Consider the following 17502-nt stretch of genomic DNA (forward strand, 5'->3'; position numbering starts at 1 on the left):
GACCCCAACGGACGTCTACGCGACCCTCGGAAGGGAAGAGCGTCGCCGTGTGGACCCACAGAGAGAGAGAGAGAGAGAGGCCCTCCCCACTGGTGGCTGTCACACGGTCTCGGTGCTGGTCGTCCGGCACAGCTTGCCGGCGCGGCGGAGGATGGCCAGGGCGCGGCCCCGGTGCAGGCTGCACAGGGCGGCGGTGAGGACCAGCGCCAGGCAGCTGCCCCCGAACATCACCATCTCGGCCACGGTGACCAGCAGCTCCGCCCGGTGCTCGAAGTGCGGGTCCCTGGCCCGGTACAGCGGACGGCACAGCAGGAAGGCGTTGTACACCAGGCGGCACAGGAAGGTCAGCGTGACGGTGACGACCAGCGCCGTACCCGGGCCTGGGCCTGACCCCGAGTCCGAGCCCGGCCGCTCCTCCAGGCCCCGCCGGCCCCCGCGACCCGCCTGCCAGCACGTCAGGCCGGCCAGTGTCAGCACCGGGGCCGCGAAGCCCAGGCAGAACTTCGTGAGCACGTAGCCCAGACCGGCCTCCAGCGGGTCCGGGTGGCAGTTGTAGCGGGCGCCGGGGAAGGGGTGGCGGGGCGGGAGGGCGAGCAGCCCGGCTAGCAGGGCCGAGACCATGACGGCCAGGGTCAGCCCCGCGGCCGCCGACGCGGACCCGCCCAGTGGCCGCGCGGCGCGACTCAGACCGGCCGCCAGCGCCGGGGAGAACTGCGTGTGGAGGTAGAAGACGTTGACGAAGAAGGAGAGGGCGGCACAGCCGGCGGGGCCCGTGTTCAGGGGCTGGGGCCGGGGCAGGCCGGACAGGGACAGCAGCGCCAGGGCCAGGTGGGCCGCCGCCTGCCAGGACAGGAAGGTCTGGGCGGGCTCCAGCCTCCCACACCGCAGCCACTGGCGGGCGGACACGGCCAGGACGAAGCAGCCGGCCACCAGCCCCGCCAGCTGGACCAGGGCAAAGACCTGCACGGCCCGGGAGATCTGGTCCTGGGCCGCGATCACCTCCACGAACCGGGACGTGTCGTTGTTGTTGCCGGTGGCGTTCGGGCCCTCGGCCCCCGACATGGTCCGGACCGTGGCTTCGCGCTCTTCCTTCCCCCGCCCCCGCTCCGGTCAAACTGACACCATTTGCCGACCGACGATGGTGTCTCGCAGCCCCTCACACACACCCTCACACAGACACACGCACCCTCAAACAGACACTCACACAGACACACACACACCCTCACACACACCCTCACACAGACACACACACACAGATCCTCACACACACACACCCTCACACACACACCCTCACACACACACCCTCAGACAGACACACACACCCTCACACAGACACTCACCCTCACACAGACACACACCCTCACACAGACACACACCCTCACACAGATACACACCCTCACACAGACACACACACCCTCTTGCACACACCCTCACGCAGACACACACACACACACACACACAGGTACTTGGGACCGAGCACTTGTCTTTTCTCTCTCTCTCTCTCTTGTCTCTCTTTATCTTCCTCTCTGAGCGCTAACGAAGCCCGGCGTTCAGTGTTCGTCCTGCGGAAAGATAAAGGGACGGATGTTTCGATCCAGAAAATAATAATAATAATTCACAATAATGATAACTGATAATGGTTATAATTAATCAGATAAATAATAAAGCATTTGCCGTCTCGTATTGCATGCGTGCGTGCGTGTCTATATGTGTATCAAGTGCTCCCAAGACACTACCACGTGTGAAGGGTGCGATATAAGTAACAATAATAATAATAATCCTTCCATTTGATATAGCGCTTTTCACGTCGGGAGGATGTCTCAAAGCGCTTCACAGAATAGACTGTAAAGTGAATTGATCGCATATCTGTGGGCAAACGCGGCAGCCAATTGCGCACAGCAATGTCCCACAAACAGTCGTGGATTGAAAATGACCAATTTATTATTGTTTTGTTTTGGAGGGATTATTATTAGGCTCTGTGTGGAGTAAGGAAACTTGCCCAAGGTTTCGCCCTCTGCCTGGAATCGAACCCGGGTGTCTCGCTTGCAAGGCGAGTGCTCTAACTGCTGAGCTACAGGACTCCACGATAACAATAATAATAATAATATTCCTAGCATTTGACACAGCGCCTTATCACTCCGGCTGAGACGTCTCACAAAGCGCTTCGCAGGCTGTTACCACCGTAAAGTGAATTGACTGCGTGTTCTGTGGGCGAAACGCGGGCAGCCAATTGCGCGCAGCAAGTGAATAGATTTGGTCACAATCGCTCGTGGATTTGAGTGACCAAATGTGTTTATTTCTTGCAGGTTTGTTGTTGTTGTTGTTGGTGTGTGGAGGGGAGAGGGGCTGAGGGGAGGTGGGCGGGGGTAAGGGGAGAGGGGGTGTGGGGAGGGGCGAGGGGGCGGCTTTATGGGACGTTTTTGAAGCTAATTTGCTTTTGACCGGACAGACCTGGTCGCTTGTTGGTGGACTGTACATGAACGGGTCGCCCACGAGGTGGCAGCAATGTCCCTGTGTTCCCACGTTCAATGCTGAATTGTCCTCCCGTTCGACACCGAGCCTTCGAGGCGTCTCAAAGCGCTTCACAGGGTTTTACCGTAAACCGCAGGGAGCGTGCGCTCAGGCGGCAGATAAACGCACGGCAACAATTCGAGAGGAGAAAGTTCTCCCTTCTCACGACTTGACTTCGGTTTAACGGCTCATCCAAAGGACGGGACCTCCGACAACGCAGACTGCACTGTAGTGGCAGCGACCCCCCCCCCCCCCCCCCCAACAGGTAGACGGCACCTCCAACCAGACAGAGCTAGGACCCCTTCCCCTCCCCCCTCACCATCCCCGAAAGGCTCCAGCCTCCCGCTTGTGTCCTCCGATCCACCATCGACTGCCGCGCTTTCAGCCACTGCGCCCTAAAGCTCTGGAACTCTCCCTCAATCCCTTCAAGTCGCGCCTGAGGACCTTCCACTTCGACCGGGTCTGCGGTCACCTCTCCCCCCACCTCCCCACCTCGGTGTCAGGTTCCGCCACTATCGAGCGCTCTGGTACTCTGCCCTGCGTGAGGGTGGGCTGGTGGGGTGTGGGGGCGGCTGTGTAAATGCAAGTAGTTGTTGCCTTTCACTTTGCCAGAGGCAGGAAAGATTGGCTGTTGTACAAAACAGTCTCCGGCCTCTCTCGCTCTGAACATTGCGAGAAGTCAACTTGTTTTTTTTTAATTGTTTTTTTTGTCTCCTCCCCCCTTCTTCCCCTCACCCCTCCTCTCCCCCCCACCCACCCACCACCCTCCGACCAACGCTAGACGCAAGGTCAGAGTTCCGGTGGCCATGTGAGGGACGAGACCTTGACCAAGCCCTGCCCTCCCCAGCTCACCCAGTACCGAGAAGTTCCAGTGCGGTGGCGGATCACGTGTGGTTGTGATGTAGCAGGAGCTCAGCTCAGAGATCTCCCTCCCCCACTCCTTCCTCCCCCCCCCCCCCCCCCTCCCCCCCTCACCTCCACCCCCTCCGGTAGTATACGGCTACAACAATAACCACAACCTGTGTTTATTTATAGCGCTGCTCCCTGTGCGCGGGGAAGGGTTCTCGGAGTGCTGAACCATGGCGCGGTTAGAGCCGGGGAGAGAGAGAGAGAAGGGGGGAGACCCCCACGGGCACGGTCGAAGAGCAAAGCCTTCGATTTACAGCGACGTGGCTTCTGATGGCTTCTGTGTCCACTAACACACTCGCAGTGAGCACTGAATTGACAAGAAGTCCTGCCCACACTCTGTGCAGTAGCCGTGTGTGTAGGTGTGCGCGTAAATACAGGACCTCGGTGACTCAAGCTGTTCATGTGCAGTGTAAAAGGCTCCTCTTTGGAACAGTTACAGAGGCAATTGATGGGAAGATCTGGACTCACCTTCAACTTCTGCTATGGTCTCACTCGCTCACTTTCTTGCTTGATGGCAGCCTCCACCCTTGAGCGTTGAGGAAGTCTGAGGCACTTCCTCTTCCAGGGCCTCGCGAGCTTCAAACACACAAACAACGGTCGGTGTTCACCTCAACCAGAGAGAGCGAGATAGCAGTGGGGGAGAGAGAGAGTGTCAAAGAAGCCCAGAGAGAGCCAGGAGATCAGTTTAGTTTCCAAAACCACAGTGAAAGCAGGTCTCACTGCTCATGCCTTTTCAATGAAGGTTGCGTTTCTTCCAGCAGTTTACTTAATCCTAATCTGATTCTGTGGTCTTGGCTCGAACACACACGCACACACAGACACGCGCGCAGTGTTTATTCAGCGTGCAGGGAGGGATCACAGTATTGTAGAGATTTACAGCACAGAAGGAGGCCATTCGGCCCATCGAGTCTGCAACTGGCTCTCAGAGCCAAGCGGTCCATTGATTCCCACCCACTGCCTTATCCCCCGCACCCAGTCAGGCCTCTGACTCACATGCTCATCTGTGTCCCTGCTGGAGCCCGCAATGGAATCTGCCTCATCCACCTTACGTGGCAAGTCGTTCCACGCCCCAGCATTTCTCTTTGAGTGTGGGGGGCAAAAATTCTCCTCCGCTTTCCTTTCGCTCTTGTGATCCTGTTGTAACTATGCTCCCCCCACCCCCCCACCCCTTGTCACTGGATCTGACTGCCCTCGCCAGTGGAAGTGAACGGGATTTTAAAAGGGATAATTGAACAACTGAGGCCACATTCAATGCTGTCAGAAGCAGTGAGACAGGAGAGGAATGGTTCAGGGGGTTGCACAGAGGAGTATCGGGACAGACACCAGGAAGTACATCTTTACCCTGAGAGCAATTAACAACAACAAACAAACATGATAATAATAATAAGCCTCGCATTTGATACAGCGCCTTATCGCGTCGTCGAGACGTCTCAAAGCGCTTCACAGGATATATTGTAAAGTTAATTGACTATATTTGTGGGCGAAACACAGCAGCCAATTGTGCACAGCAGCGTCCCACAAACAGCCGTGGATTGAAGTGACCAAATTATTATTATTTTTTTTCTTGAGGGATTATATGTGACCTAAGGAAACTTGCCAAAGATTTCTCCGTGGCCGGAAATCGGACCCAGGCCTCTCGCTTGCGCGTCGCGCGCTCTAACCCCTGAGCTACAGGACTCCTGCACGTTTGTATAGCGCCTTTCGCGTCGGGAGGACGTCCCAAAGCTCTGGAACGGAGCTGGGTAAAGGGAGTGGGGGGAGGGGTAAGGTGGTTGCTTAAATTACCCCGCTTGCTTTTTTTTNGAAAGGAAGCAACCAGCCCACACGTCACGCAGGATGTTTGTTTGCTGCCTGAAAGACTCCCTTCAGTGCTGGGAGCAGACGGAACAGGGAGTTTCCTGAGCAGCGCCGCTGGCTTCCTGCCCTTTTTTTTGTAGGGTTTCGAACTCGGTTCGGGAAGAACGCTGTCGGTTACACGAGCAGGTCTGAATTTGCGAAATTCCAAACTCGGCCGCTCTTCACGCGCCCGACACGGCAGCGCTTTGTAACCGAGAAACACTGCAAAGCTGCGAATCTTAAGTCGTGCTTCGTACTTACCGTAACAGCTCTCAGAGCAAGCTGTCCATCTGTTAAACCCCTCCGCTCTGCCTTATGTATGTTTTTAAGGATCGGTCACTTAATCCACTGCTGTTCGTGGGGACGTCGCTGTGTGCACGTTCCGCCCACAACATATACTGTCAATCTACTTACAGTAGATTCTGTGCAAGGTTTATTATTATTAGGATTATCTGCGCACCGCTTCAACCCAGTAGCTTTCATACGTCTTCGTAAACAGTGTAGTGACTGCATGTGGCAGCTAATCTGTGCTCAGCCAACGCAGGTCGAAACATTGGGCAAGTTTCCTTACTCCATATTCCTTGTAGCGTATGGGTGAAGCACTTTGAGACGTCTCGACGACAGGATAAGGCGCTATATCAAATGCAAGAATTATTATTATTACTGCAAGTGGCAACCCCTAACAGACTTTAAATGAAGGAACAGTTTTACAGGGGTGCGGGTGGTGGGGGGGGAGAGAAGAAGGGATTGTCAGTCAGGATGAATGAGTAATAAAGAGACTAATTAGAGCAAAAGGAAGTGAATGTCGTGTGTTTGAGGCTCTGTGGTTGATGTGTAACTGCTGGGAAGTCCATTTTTTTTNAGACTTGTGCCTGAGACGGCAGATGGAAGCCCGGTTTGAGATCTCGTCTGAAGGACGGACGGGCAAACTTTCTGCCGTTTCAGAGCCTGCAACTTCGAAGTTATGATGGAGCCATTTCAAAATTTGCTTCCTCGGAAATTGCTCAGAAAACAGTCAGTTCAGACCCAGGTGGAATTTCTGCCCTCCCTCCCCCCCACCCGGCCTTTCCATTCCCCCTAACACGCACATGCCAAGCACTCCTCCAGCCTTTGGTTTAGTGTCACACTGGTTGCTGCTTTTGCTCACTAATCCACTAGGGGAAGCTTTCCTCCCGGGTTTCAATTGTTCGAACAGTCTGTTGACAAAGTCATTGTGTTTTAAGCCCCTGAATGCAATTCCCCTCTCGCTCGCTGTCTGGATTGAGTGAGTGTGTGGATGAGTGAGTGAATCAGAGAGTGAGTGGGTGGGTGGGTGAGTGAGTGTAAGTGTATGAATGTGAGTGAGTGATTGAGTGAGTGAATGAGAGAGTGAGCGAGTGTATGGGTGAATGAGTGAGTGAGTGAGTTAATGAGTGAGTGTGTGAGTGAATGAGTGTGTGAGTGAGTGAATGTGTGAGTTAGTTTGTGAGTGAGTGTGTGAGTGAATGAATGTGTGAGTTAGTATGTGAGTGAGTGAATGAGTGAGTGTGTGAGTGAGTGAATGTGTGAGTTAGTATGTGAGTGAGTTGGTGAGTGAGTGAGTGAATGAGTGAGTGAGCGAGTGTATGGGTGAATGAATGAGTGAGTGAGTTAATAAGTGAGTGTGTGAGTGAATGAGTGTGTGAGTGAGTGAATGTGTGAGTTAGTTTGTGAGTGAGTGAATGAGTGAGTGTGTGAGTGAATGAATGTGTGAGTTAGTATGTGAGTGAGTTGGTGAGTGAGTGAATGAGTGAGTGTGTGAGTGAGTGAATGTGTGAGTTAGTATGTGAGTGAGTTGGTGAGTGAGTGAGTGAGCGAGCGAGCGAATGTGTGAGTTAGTATGTGAGTGAGTTGGTGAGTGAGTGAATGAGTGAGCGAGTGAGCGAGCAAATGTGTGAGTTAGTATGTGAGTGAGTTGGTGAGTGAGTGAGTGAGCGAGCGAGCGAATGTGTGAGTTAGTATGTGAGTGAGTTGGTGAGTGAGTGAGTGAATGAGTGAGTGGGTGTAAGTATGAATGTGGGTGTGAGTGAATGTGTGAGTCAGTATGTGAGAGAGTGAATTAGTGAGTGAGTGGGTGTGCGAGTGTATGAACGTGGGTGTGAGTGAACGGGTGAGTGAGTGTGTGGCCTTGTGCAATGATGGCTTTTTGATTCCCAGTATAGTAGGTACATAACCTCGGCAAGGTCATTGCACACATCATCCAACTGAGCACGTACACAGGATATTTGCTCTCACCACCAAGCTTTTCTTTATTTGGAAGGATGTTGGCCCATGGTGTGAATCCTCAATTCCTCAATGAAACGTTCCCCCCCCCCCCACCCCCACACCCCCGGTAAAGGCAGAGGCACCATAACAGCAACAAGGCGTGCTGATTTTTTTTCTACACCCCACCCCACATTTTTTGCCTGTAGCGATCTAATCAACAGATTTCCCCTCTTCTCCCCCTGGCTCAGGGACAGACTCCGCCACTGTCAAGTGGGCCGCTACCCCGTGTGAAGGATGCGATCTAAATGCAAGTTGTTGTTGTTTATTCACAAAATTTCATGTCAGAATTTGACAGGGTGGAAGGAGGCCATTCAGCCCATCGTGCCTGTGCCCTGTGCCACTGTGCCCTGTGCCAGCCTCTTCTAAAAGCGCGTCACAGGAGATTACTGCGAAGCGGAGTGACTGTGTGTTTGCAGGCAAGACAATTTCATTGTTTGGTTCGTCAAGAAGTGTGTGTGTGTGTGTGATTGTGTGTGAGGGTGAGGGTCTTGAAATCGATCCGTTGGGAGACAGAGAAAACAGCGGATCCTGGTGAGGGTTACCGAGAACCCCTCTCTCCTCCCCCCCCCCCCCCCCACACACACACATACAAAAAAGTATTATTGCAGACATGTATTAATAACAATAATAATTCCTGCGTTTGATATAGTGACTTATCGGGTCATTGAGACGTCTCATCAAAGCGCTTCACAGGATATACTGTAACGTGCGGTGACTGTGTATTTTGTGGGCAAAACGTGGCAGCCAATTAATTACTCACAGCGACTGTCCCACAAAGAGTCACGGATTGAAGCGACCAAATAAAAAAAATAGTGTAACTGATGGCTGCTCGTTGGTAGACGATTGGGGCGGGCTGGGGGGGGAGGAAATGTTGCAATGAGGATGTTTCACATCTTGTTGTTGCAGTCGATTTCCCCTGACCTGGAAACAAGCTAAAAGGGAAGGAAGCTGTCATGGGTCGCGGTGCGAGGGGTTAGAAGAGGGAGGGAGGGAGGGAGGGAGAGTGGGGCTCGGTACTTGCTGCTTTAGCTGTATTTAGAAATTACATTCTCACACAACCACAACTTGCATTTTCCCTTGGCTTTCACACGGCCCGTAACCTCAACGTGCTTCCACCTGTAAGATGTAAGAACCTGTAAGATGGGGGCGGTGGGGGTTGTTTGGTCCTCTGACTCCTATTTTGCACACAGTTACGTTACACAAGTCGCCAAGAAGGGATGGAATGACTGGGTTTATTTGTTGGCTGGGAAGCAGTGATGGAGAGGGAGGGAGAGACTCTTTTCACCCCCCCCCCCCCCCCCCAACTCTCCTTTTCATCTCAATGGATCTCTCAACAGGCAAACAGGACCTCAGTTTAAACTAAGTAATAAACTAAGGGATAAAGCTTTGCTGAATCTTAAGTAGGAGTCACTTAGAAGCCACTAGATTCACACACCGCCTGCGATATCTCTCTGCTAAATGTCACTAGCTGGCCAAATCTCAGTCTCGCTGTAAATTGTTCACATTCTGTTCCAGCCCTTCCCTGAATTAAATAATTGGGGTTATTTAACACTCATTCATTGTTTCTGTGTGTGTGGTGTGTGTGTTATAAATTATAATAATCCTTGCTTTGGATATTGCGCCTTTCATGTCGAGAGGAAAAACACAGTCACTACATTTTACCGTGTATCCCGTGAAACGTTTTGAGACGTCCTCCCAACATGATAAGGCGCTGTAGCAAATGCAGGAATCGTTGAGAACGGGCCCGGGTGTGATTCATTGACCTTGGAGGTGATGTGACCTTTTTTGTGGTTACCCGAGTGTCAAAGAGTTAAAACGGTAGAGAATTGCTGCACAGAAAAACACCGCTGGCCCCATCGTGCCTGTTCCTCTTCTCTCTCTCTCTCTCTCTGAAAGAGCTGAATGTTTCATCCCACTCCCCTGCCCTTTTCCCCAGCCCACCCTGTTTTGTTCAAATATTTGTGTGATGCACTTTTTTAAGACGCTATTATAGATTTTGCTTAAAACAGCGCTTTTATTTAGGCGTTCCTGATCTAAGGAACTGTGTGTGCATGTTTGTTTTCGGTGTCCTCCCTCCCCTACCCCCTCCCTCCTGTTTCGCCCACAAAATACACAGTCAATTCACTTTACAGTGTATCCTGTGAAGCGCTTTGAGACGTCTCAATGACGTGATAAGGCGCTGTACCAAAGGCGAGGATTATTATAACAACAACTTGCATTTACATAGGGGCAGCGTCTCGGAGCGCTTGATCAGACAGTTTACATGTCTGCAGCACCACGTGGGGCAGGTGGGGAGTGGGGTGGGAATGGGGTGGGATGGGAAGGGGGAACTGGGGTGGGAGCAGGAGGGAGTGCATCTCAAAGGCCTTCGCACAGCTGGGTATGGGAATGACTCTGAAAGCCGGATTGCATCTGGAAACGGCGATGCTTTGCACGTATCGCCTGACCAATGGGATGTTTTAAAGCGAATAAAGCAGCCAACAAAGTCCTTTTCTGTCCTGTGAACCGCAAAGTGGACTGATTTAAACCAAACCTTATGATGAAAAGCAGCCCCTACTGTGCAGTTCGGAGGCCAGAGGAAAGGGGGTTGGTGGGGAAGGAGCAAGCACACTGTCTGCCTGTCTTGTGGAAGCACTTTAATATGTTTTTCCCCCCCCAACAAGAGAGCAAGAAAGAGAGAGATAAGGGTTTCACCAATTTACGGCCGTTGATTTGCGAGGCCAGTGGCTTTGGTCAAGTACATAACTACTGACTAAAACTTGGCCGTGGAAAAGCAGAGGAACGCAAAGCTATCGAGTAAATCTGTGGTGATCGTACAGAGCTGCCCTTTGTCCCTCTCTGAAGCAACGCAGTCGTTTTTGTTTGGCAGGGGGTGTGGGGGGCTGAATAAGAAATTTAAGAGCTGGCGATTCCGAGCCAAACATCTCGTGTTTTTTAGTGCTGGTTAATGCGAATGCTGCACAAGACGGACGTTCAATAGGGTGTTGGATTCCAACGCCCACTTTCTTCCATTAGATGCAGTGAGGCTCCTCAAGTGTTGACTAGCGGCCTCTAGTGACTGAGCTCCAGTCCTCCCCGAATATAATAAACCATGTAATAATTAATAATAATAATTCTTGCATTTGATACAGCGCCTTATCACGTCTTCGAGACGTCTCAAAGCGCTTCACAGGATATCCTGTAAAGTGAACAGACTGTATATTTTGTGAGCGAAACATGGCAGCCGGATGCACTTATTATTATATTGACAATAATAATAATCCTTGCATTCGGGATAACACCTTTCATGTCAGGAGGATGTCTTAAAGCGCTTCACAACCTTCACTGTAAAGTGTGGTGATGGTGTATTTTTGCCGTTTATAGGCGGACTTAGCAGCTGAATTTGCGCAAGGCAGTGTCCCCGCAAACAGCCGTGAAATGTGTGAGCCAGTTTTACTCGAGCCTCTTATCGTTTGCCTTGAAGCTGCTCGAGGGATTTCACCGCCAAGTGGAGTGACTGGGTAGTCGATGGGCGAACGCGGCAGCCAATTCGCTCACAGCGGAAAGGACACTGATGATTCATCCTTATCACACGTGGGGACTGATTTTTGTGTGTATGTGTGTCTGCGTGTGACATGCCTCTTCGACCATGACTTCGGACAACCTCCCACCCCCACTGCCCTCCACCCCTCCTGACCCCAACTCCCAGCTCGGGTCCAAAACCCCCTGACTGTCCAACGATCTGGGACGTCCTTCCGACGTGAAAGGCGCTATACGCACGTAATTTGCTGCTGCTGCTGTTGTTGTGTGTGTCTGTGTGTGCGCCTGTGTGCGCGTCTGTGTGGACCTGAACCTTATAATGCATCTTATAATAAATAAGACACTGAAACTATTCAAGTCAAGTAGAAGCTGCTTCCCCCAGGGATGAGGGGGAGCAGTGCAGTCACACTGTGATTTTATCTCTTAGACTTCAAAGTTTATGTTTAACCACTGGCTGCAGGGTTCACTGAAATAACATTCGAGTTAATGATTTTTTGCAGCAAAGCAAAGGCTGTAACTGCCCCGATTATGTTTCTGATCTGATATTTGATAAGCATAATTGCTTGCCTCAACAAAAATGCAATATCGTACGTTGTCTTCTGCTCCAAGCGAGGATGCCTCTACGTGCTGGCAATCCCACACATTCCTAAACAATCCGGGAGACTGATAATAATCATAGGAATAACCCTGGAATTGAATATAGCGCTTAGTCACATCTTCGAGACATCTCCTAAAGCGCTTCGCAGGATACATTGTAAAGTGAATTGACTGCATATTTTGTGGGCGAAACGAGGCAGCCAATTGCGCCCAGCAGCGTCCCGCAAACAGTCGTGGATTGAAGTAACCAAATGTTTTTTTTAAGGGATTATTACCCCAGTAAGCGATCCGCCAATCGACTTAACAATCGGATTCCTACTTACTGCTAGGTAAACAGAGGTGTGTGGAGTAACAAAACTTGCCCGAGGTTTCGCCCTGTCTGGGAATCGAACCTGGGTCCTCTCGCTTGCGAGGCGAGCGCTCTTAACTATTAGGCCACAGGATTCCACTGATGGGTTAATTCGGGGGTTGGGGGGTGGTTTTAACGTTTTGTTATTGTATTGTTAAACTGTGTGTGTGGGGTGGGGTGCGTGTGGGGGTGAGGGAGAATTTGCAAAGCTGGATTGCTGGTTATCTGCACCATTGCATTCCCCCTTCCTGGCATCCTTGCTGCTGATCCAGGGGGGATTATTCTCCCAGGGATTTTGCCTGTATCCTCGCGCAGGTCTGTACGACCTTGCGTTGCACTTGCTTCACATTGAGCCTAACGTGTGTATACGTGCAGGGCCTGACGCAGTGCAGAGGGATTCTGGCCTGCTGAACCAGGAGATACAAGCTGGAGCATTTTGCACAGTTAGCGGTGGCCCCCAGAGCAATCCAGCACCTGCTCTGTGAAACACGTGCGAATGCACAGTGTATTAAATCAGCACATTATGAATGATCATTCGCCTACGAACTCACAATCTTTACTAGGAGCTTTGAGCTGTTTTGCAATTGTGGACGCTGCATCGAACTCAATAATAATAATAATAATAATAATAATCCTCGCATATGATGTAGAGCCTTATCATGTTTTCAAGATAAGACACTACATCAGAATATATTGTGAAGTGCATTGACTGTATATTCTGTGGACGAAACACGGCAGCCAATTGCCCACATCAGTGACCCACAAACAGTCGTGGATTGAAATGACCAAATTATTATTACTTTTTACTTAATTACATTTTTTCCCAAAGGGATTATTACCCCCGCAAAGCGGTCTGCCAGTCGACTAACAGCCGGGTTTCTACTTACCTCTATAATGATAATAATAATCCTTGCATTTGGTACAGCACCTTATCACGTCTTTGAGACGTCTCAAAGCGCTTCACAGGATATACTGTAAAGTGAATTGACTGTATATAATTGTGGGCGAAACGCAGTAGGTAAACAGAGGAGTGTGGAATAACGAAACTTGCCTAACATTTCACCACCACCTAGAAATTTGACCCAGGTCCTCTCGCTTGCTCTAACCACTATGCTACAGAACTCCGTAAGGACACTTCTTATCTAGTTCTATCTAGGACACTTATTATCATTCTAATTGTTGTCGTGTGTTAACTCTGGGCTCGCTGGGCATCACATCCGTCCGTCTGTGTGCCGTAAACAGAGAGATGCCAGCGCAAGAAATTGTCTCTTATGTGAGATGATTATCCGAGAGATAATCTCCCGCCCTCTCTTCCTCTACCACTCCGTCTCATGCACCCCCTGCCCCTATCGGTCACCTTCAAATCCTACCTCTTTGAACGCAGTCACTACGGCCACCCGCGCCCCCTGCTCCTGTCAAGCGCTCCGAGCCGCGGCTCTACGTGAAGGGACGCTGTACACGTGTGCAAGTTGTTGTTTAGCAAATAAGAGCGAAGCTCAAGTCTCTGTTAAAGTAGGCTTTGAGGAATGCTGATGGCTCTCGTCTCTCCCCCTCCAACCCCATTATCTTCCACACTATCTTCAGGCAACTGTTTTGCTTCCACCATCTCTGTTGAGAGTGGGTCGTGGGCTGAGAAATCGCACCCCCCCCCCGCCCTAATTTTTTTTCCCCCTCTCTCTTGGTCGTGGTGGTGGGGGGGGGGTGGAAGAGGAGAGACGTGTGTTTTGAAGCAGAGAGATGCTAGTCCAGGAAGTTGTATCAGACGTCAGATTGTTATCCCTTAGATAATCCGCCTCTCTCTCAGTCCGTGGTTCTCCTTTTCTTTTCGACCATGAGATAAGGCAGGTCCCGTATCAGATGAATATCAGAAACAGTTGCTCAGCCATGCAGCCAACCTGATAACCGCCTCAGAGACGTGTGGCTTTCCCAGAAACGACGACGGGAAAAGCAAATCGATTTAGATGCGAGGAACAGAGCTCTGTCTTCGCTTCCATCCCCTCCCCCCCCTCCTCTCCCCCACCACTAAAAGGATATCTATCTTTGTCCTTGTTCCTTTCCAACTTGACATGCTCAGCCTTCAGGCGCGGCCTTGTTGCGGGGGGTGGGGCACAAGGTTGTTGGAGGAGAGAAGTGAAATGATCCTTAATGCCGCACTCAGAAGCAGCACAGAAGGAGTTTGGCCCATCGAGCCCGCACCAAGCAAGTGGGTTCATTTGATCCCATCGTCCCGCTTATCCCCCACCTCTCTTTACCCCGCACCCCCCCCCACCCGCACCACCCTTCAAGCCTCTGTCCTTCAAATGCTCTATCTGCCCATCTGTCCGTCCGCAAATAATAAACTTACAGAGAATTGGAAAAGTTGCAAGTGGGTGTGCACGAGTGCGCATTGGGACGTCCCGTGGGGGCGGTAAGGGCGGAGGGAGCGGGAAGGGAAACTGTACCAGCGAAAGGAGGCATCAAGCTTATTTGGGTCACACCAGCGGCAGATCACAGCTGACTTTTGGTTTCCCGGAAAACGGGCCAATTACTGCCAATTACTTAACGGCAGGAGATACACTCTTTCCCCCCACCCCAACACCTCACCCCCCAACTTGAAGTTCAAGCATCGGTAGCCGCGCTAAGCCTAGAAACTCTGAACACTCTATCCCTCCGCCTTGCCCGCATCCTTCCCCACCTTCGGGTCGCACCCGAAGACCTTCCTCTTCGACCATGCTTACAGTCATCACCTCCCCCTGCCACTGTCAAGCGCTCTGGAACGCTAGCCTGCCGTTGGGGAGGGGTGGGGGGGGGGGGCGGGGGTTGGGGGGACTGTGTGAATGTAAGGCGGTGTTGTTGTCGAGTAACCAGTTTGCTTCGTGCCTTGAAATTATTTATAATGGAATATACGGTACTCTTCGAACATACAAAAAGAATTGTGCACACACGACTTTGGTAAGTAAAAATATAAATCTTTGATTGATTAAAGGTTAGACCATAAGGTACAGATTCTTGAGGCTCAAAGTGCTAAATGAAATGCCCCTTCCTTCCCTCCCTCCGTCCCTCCCCACCCCCCACCCCACCCCACCCCACCCCCAACGAGTTGACTGATGTACCTCAGAAAATTCCTTCACAGTGCGGGAATAATACTCATCTCAAATATCACGGAGCGAGGTTGGAAGGTGCTGAGAAAGGTGGGTACAAATTCACACGTGGAGTTACAAAAAGAGCACAGATCGCAACGTATTGACCGGTTGGCCTCTTGCCATCGATGTTCTGGCGCGTTTGTCAGTCGACGGTTATTGATTTGGGGCCAGAGGTGACTTATTGTCTCAATGACTGAAACAAGAGAAACAGTGAACAGAAATGCACTGGCGTTTCCAAAGGCAATTTGCTATTGGCTTCTCTCTTCAAAGAGTTTCCCAAGCGAACTCCCTCGCTATGTATGTTTGCTGAGTGGAGCTTTGCAATGTCCCAGCCTGGCTCTGTGTTCTGTGTAAGAGCATCGTGTGCGACTTGTGGCTGAGTGTCTCTCTCTCTCTGTCTGTCTCTCTCTCCAGTGTGATCCAGCTATTTATTTTCAACTGTGTGTTGTCTGTGTGTGTGTGTGAGCGTGTGTGTGTGTGAGTGGTGTGTGAGCGTGCGTGTGAGTGTGTGTGTGAGTGAGCGTGTGTGTATGTGAGCGTGCGTGTGAGCGTGTGTGTGTGTGAGCGTGTGTGTGTGAGAGAGCGCATGTGTGTGAGTGTGCGTGTGTGTGCGTGAGCGTGTGTGTGAGTGTGTGTGTGAGTGAGCGTGTGTGAGTGAGCGTGTGTGTGTGTGTGAGCGCGTGTGTGTGAGCGTGCGTGTGTGTGTGAGCGTGCGTGTGAGCGTGTGTGTGAGCGTGTGTGTGTGTGTGAGAGCGCATGTGTGTGAGTGTGTGTGTGTGTGAGTGAGCGTGTGTGAGTGAGTGAGCGTGTGTGTGTGTGTGAGCGTGCGTGTGAGCGTGTGTGTGTGTGTGTGTGTGAGAGCGCATGTGTGTGAGTGTGTGTGTGTGTGAGTGAGCGTGTGCTTGAGTGTGTGTGTGTGTGAGTGAGCGTGTGTGTGTGTGTGAGCGTGTGTGTGTGTGTGTGAGCGTGTGTGTGTGAGCAAAGAATGGGAGATATTTCCCACTATTTCTAAGCCGGAGGTGGATTGTAAAGTGCTCTCAAGTCCGTACAACTTGGAATAGAAAGAGGTGGTTTAACATTGCTGTGTCCCATTTCCACCCCCTCCCTTAGACAGGTATACGAAAGGTAAAGGCCTGAACCAATCGGTTGGGTTGAAAGCCAGAGCGGAGTCGATGGGCTGAATGGCCTCCTTCTGCGCTGAAAATTTCTATGATTCCTCCCGACTTGTGCCAACCCCTCTGAGTAAGGTTGATGGTGGTGGGATAGGGGCCCGGAGGGCGGGTGGCTTCCTCCAGGTCTTCACCCAACTGCTGCTTTCTCTGCGTGTGCTCTCTGTGCGTGTTCTTTCTGTGTGTGCTCTCTGCGTGTTCTCTCTGCGTGTTCTCTCTGTGTGCTCTCTGCGTGTTCTCTCTGTGTGTGCTCTCTGCGTGTTCTCTCTGTGTGCTCTCTGTCTGTGCTCTCTATGTGTGCTCTCTGCGTGTTCTCTTTGTGCGTGTTCTCTCTGCGTGTTCTCTCTGTGTGTGCTCTCTACACGTGCTCTCTGTGCGTGTGCTTTCTGTGTGTGCTCTCTGAGCTGGACAGTGCATCTCTGCCCTTTCACCACTGGCTGCAGTTTGTGGGTAAGGGAATCAACTGAACACCTTCAATAAAGCCAGGCTTGCCCCGTTATAACCCTATAGCACGTCGTTTCCATTTGCCAAGCAATAAAAAATAAATAGCATTAATTTTTTTTACATATAATATATAATATATAGAACTATACGTTTTGGGCTAGGAATGGTGGTGATTATAATAGCTACAAACGTGTGACGTTTAGTTGTGAAAAGACTTGTGTCGCCCGTTCGAAACGAAACAGGACATTACCCACCCCCTGATCTGTACTGAGGGCTACAGCCCACAGAGACTCCACACAGGAAGCCATGACCATTGACGTAGCTTGGGAGGGGAAGGGGGAAACGAGAGGAACTGATGCCCCATCTTCTCCTCTCACTCACTTGGGATCTGCCTCTGTGCTGGACTTACACACGTGATGAATGGTTACTTGTCCAAGGTTACAGGAAGGTTTGCCCCCACCGCCATCACCTCCCTTCCTCCCATCCATCTTTCCCCCACCAGAGAATTGAGTGTCTAGGATTGAAGGGGACTCAGGGTTGTTGGGTGGTGTGAGAGAGAACGCGAGAGAGCGAGATGCAAGGGAGGAAGTCAATTGGAAAGGTGCAAGTGAAGACCAGATGGACCGATGGTCCATTCCAGCCCGAAACCCTGGTGTCCCCAAGCCTTGGCTCTTGCCAACCTGTACCTAATACTCTCTGGAATTAGGGAAGCAGGATGAATCTCCCTCGGGAGAGAGGGAGAGAGAGAGAGAGAGTATTCCAT

General features: G+C 51.4%; 1 protein-coding gene and 1 long non-coding RNA gene across 2 annotated transcripts in view; one reads left to right on the forward strand and one right to left on the reverse strand.

Annotated features, from left to right (window-relative positions):
- Positions 1-17502, forward strand: part of LOC103185138 (uncharacterized protein C7orf50 homolog) — a 100224-nt gene that overhangs the window by 52370 nt on the left and 30352 nt on the right. The window lies entirely within an intron of this gene.
- LOC103185135 lies at positions 1498-5633 on the reverse strand. Its single transcript, XR_488611.2, has 3 exons — positions 5518-5633; positions 3889-3996; positions 1498-1562 (listed from the first exon to the last, which is right to left on the reverse strand). It is a non-coding gene; the product is annotated as an uncharacterized LOC103185135 (long non-coding RNA).

This window comes from Callorhinchus milii, unplaced genomic scaffold, assembly GCF_018977255.1.
Source record: "Callorhinchus milii isolate IMCB2004 unplaced genomic scaffold, IMCB_Cmil_1.0 Scaffold16, whole genome shotgun sequence".
Lineage (NCBI taxonomy): Eukaryota > Metazoa > Chordata > Chondrichthyes > Chimaeriformes > Callorhinchidae > Callorhinchus > Callorhinchus milii.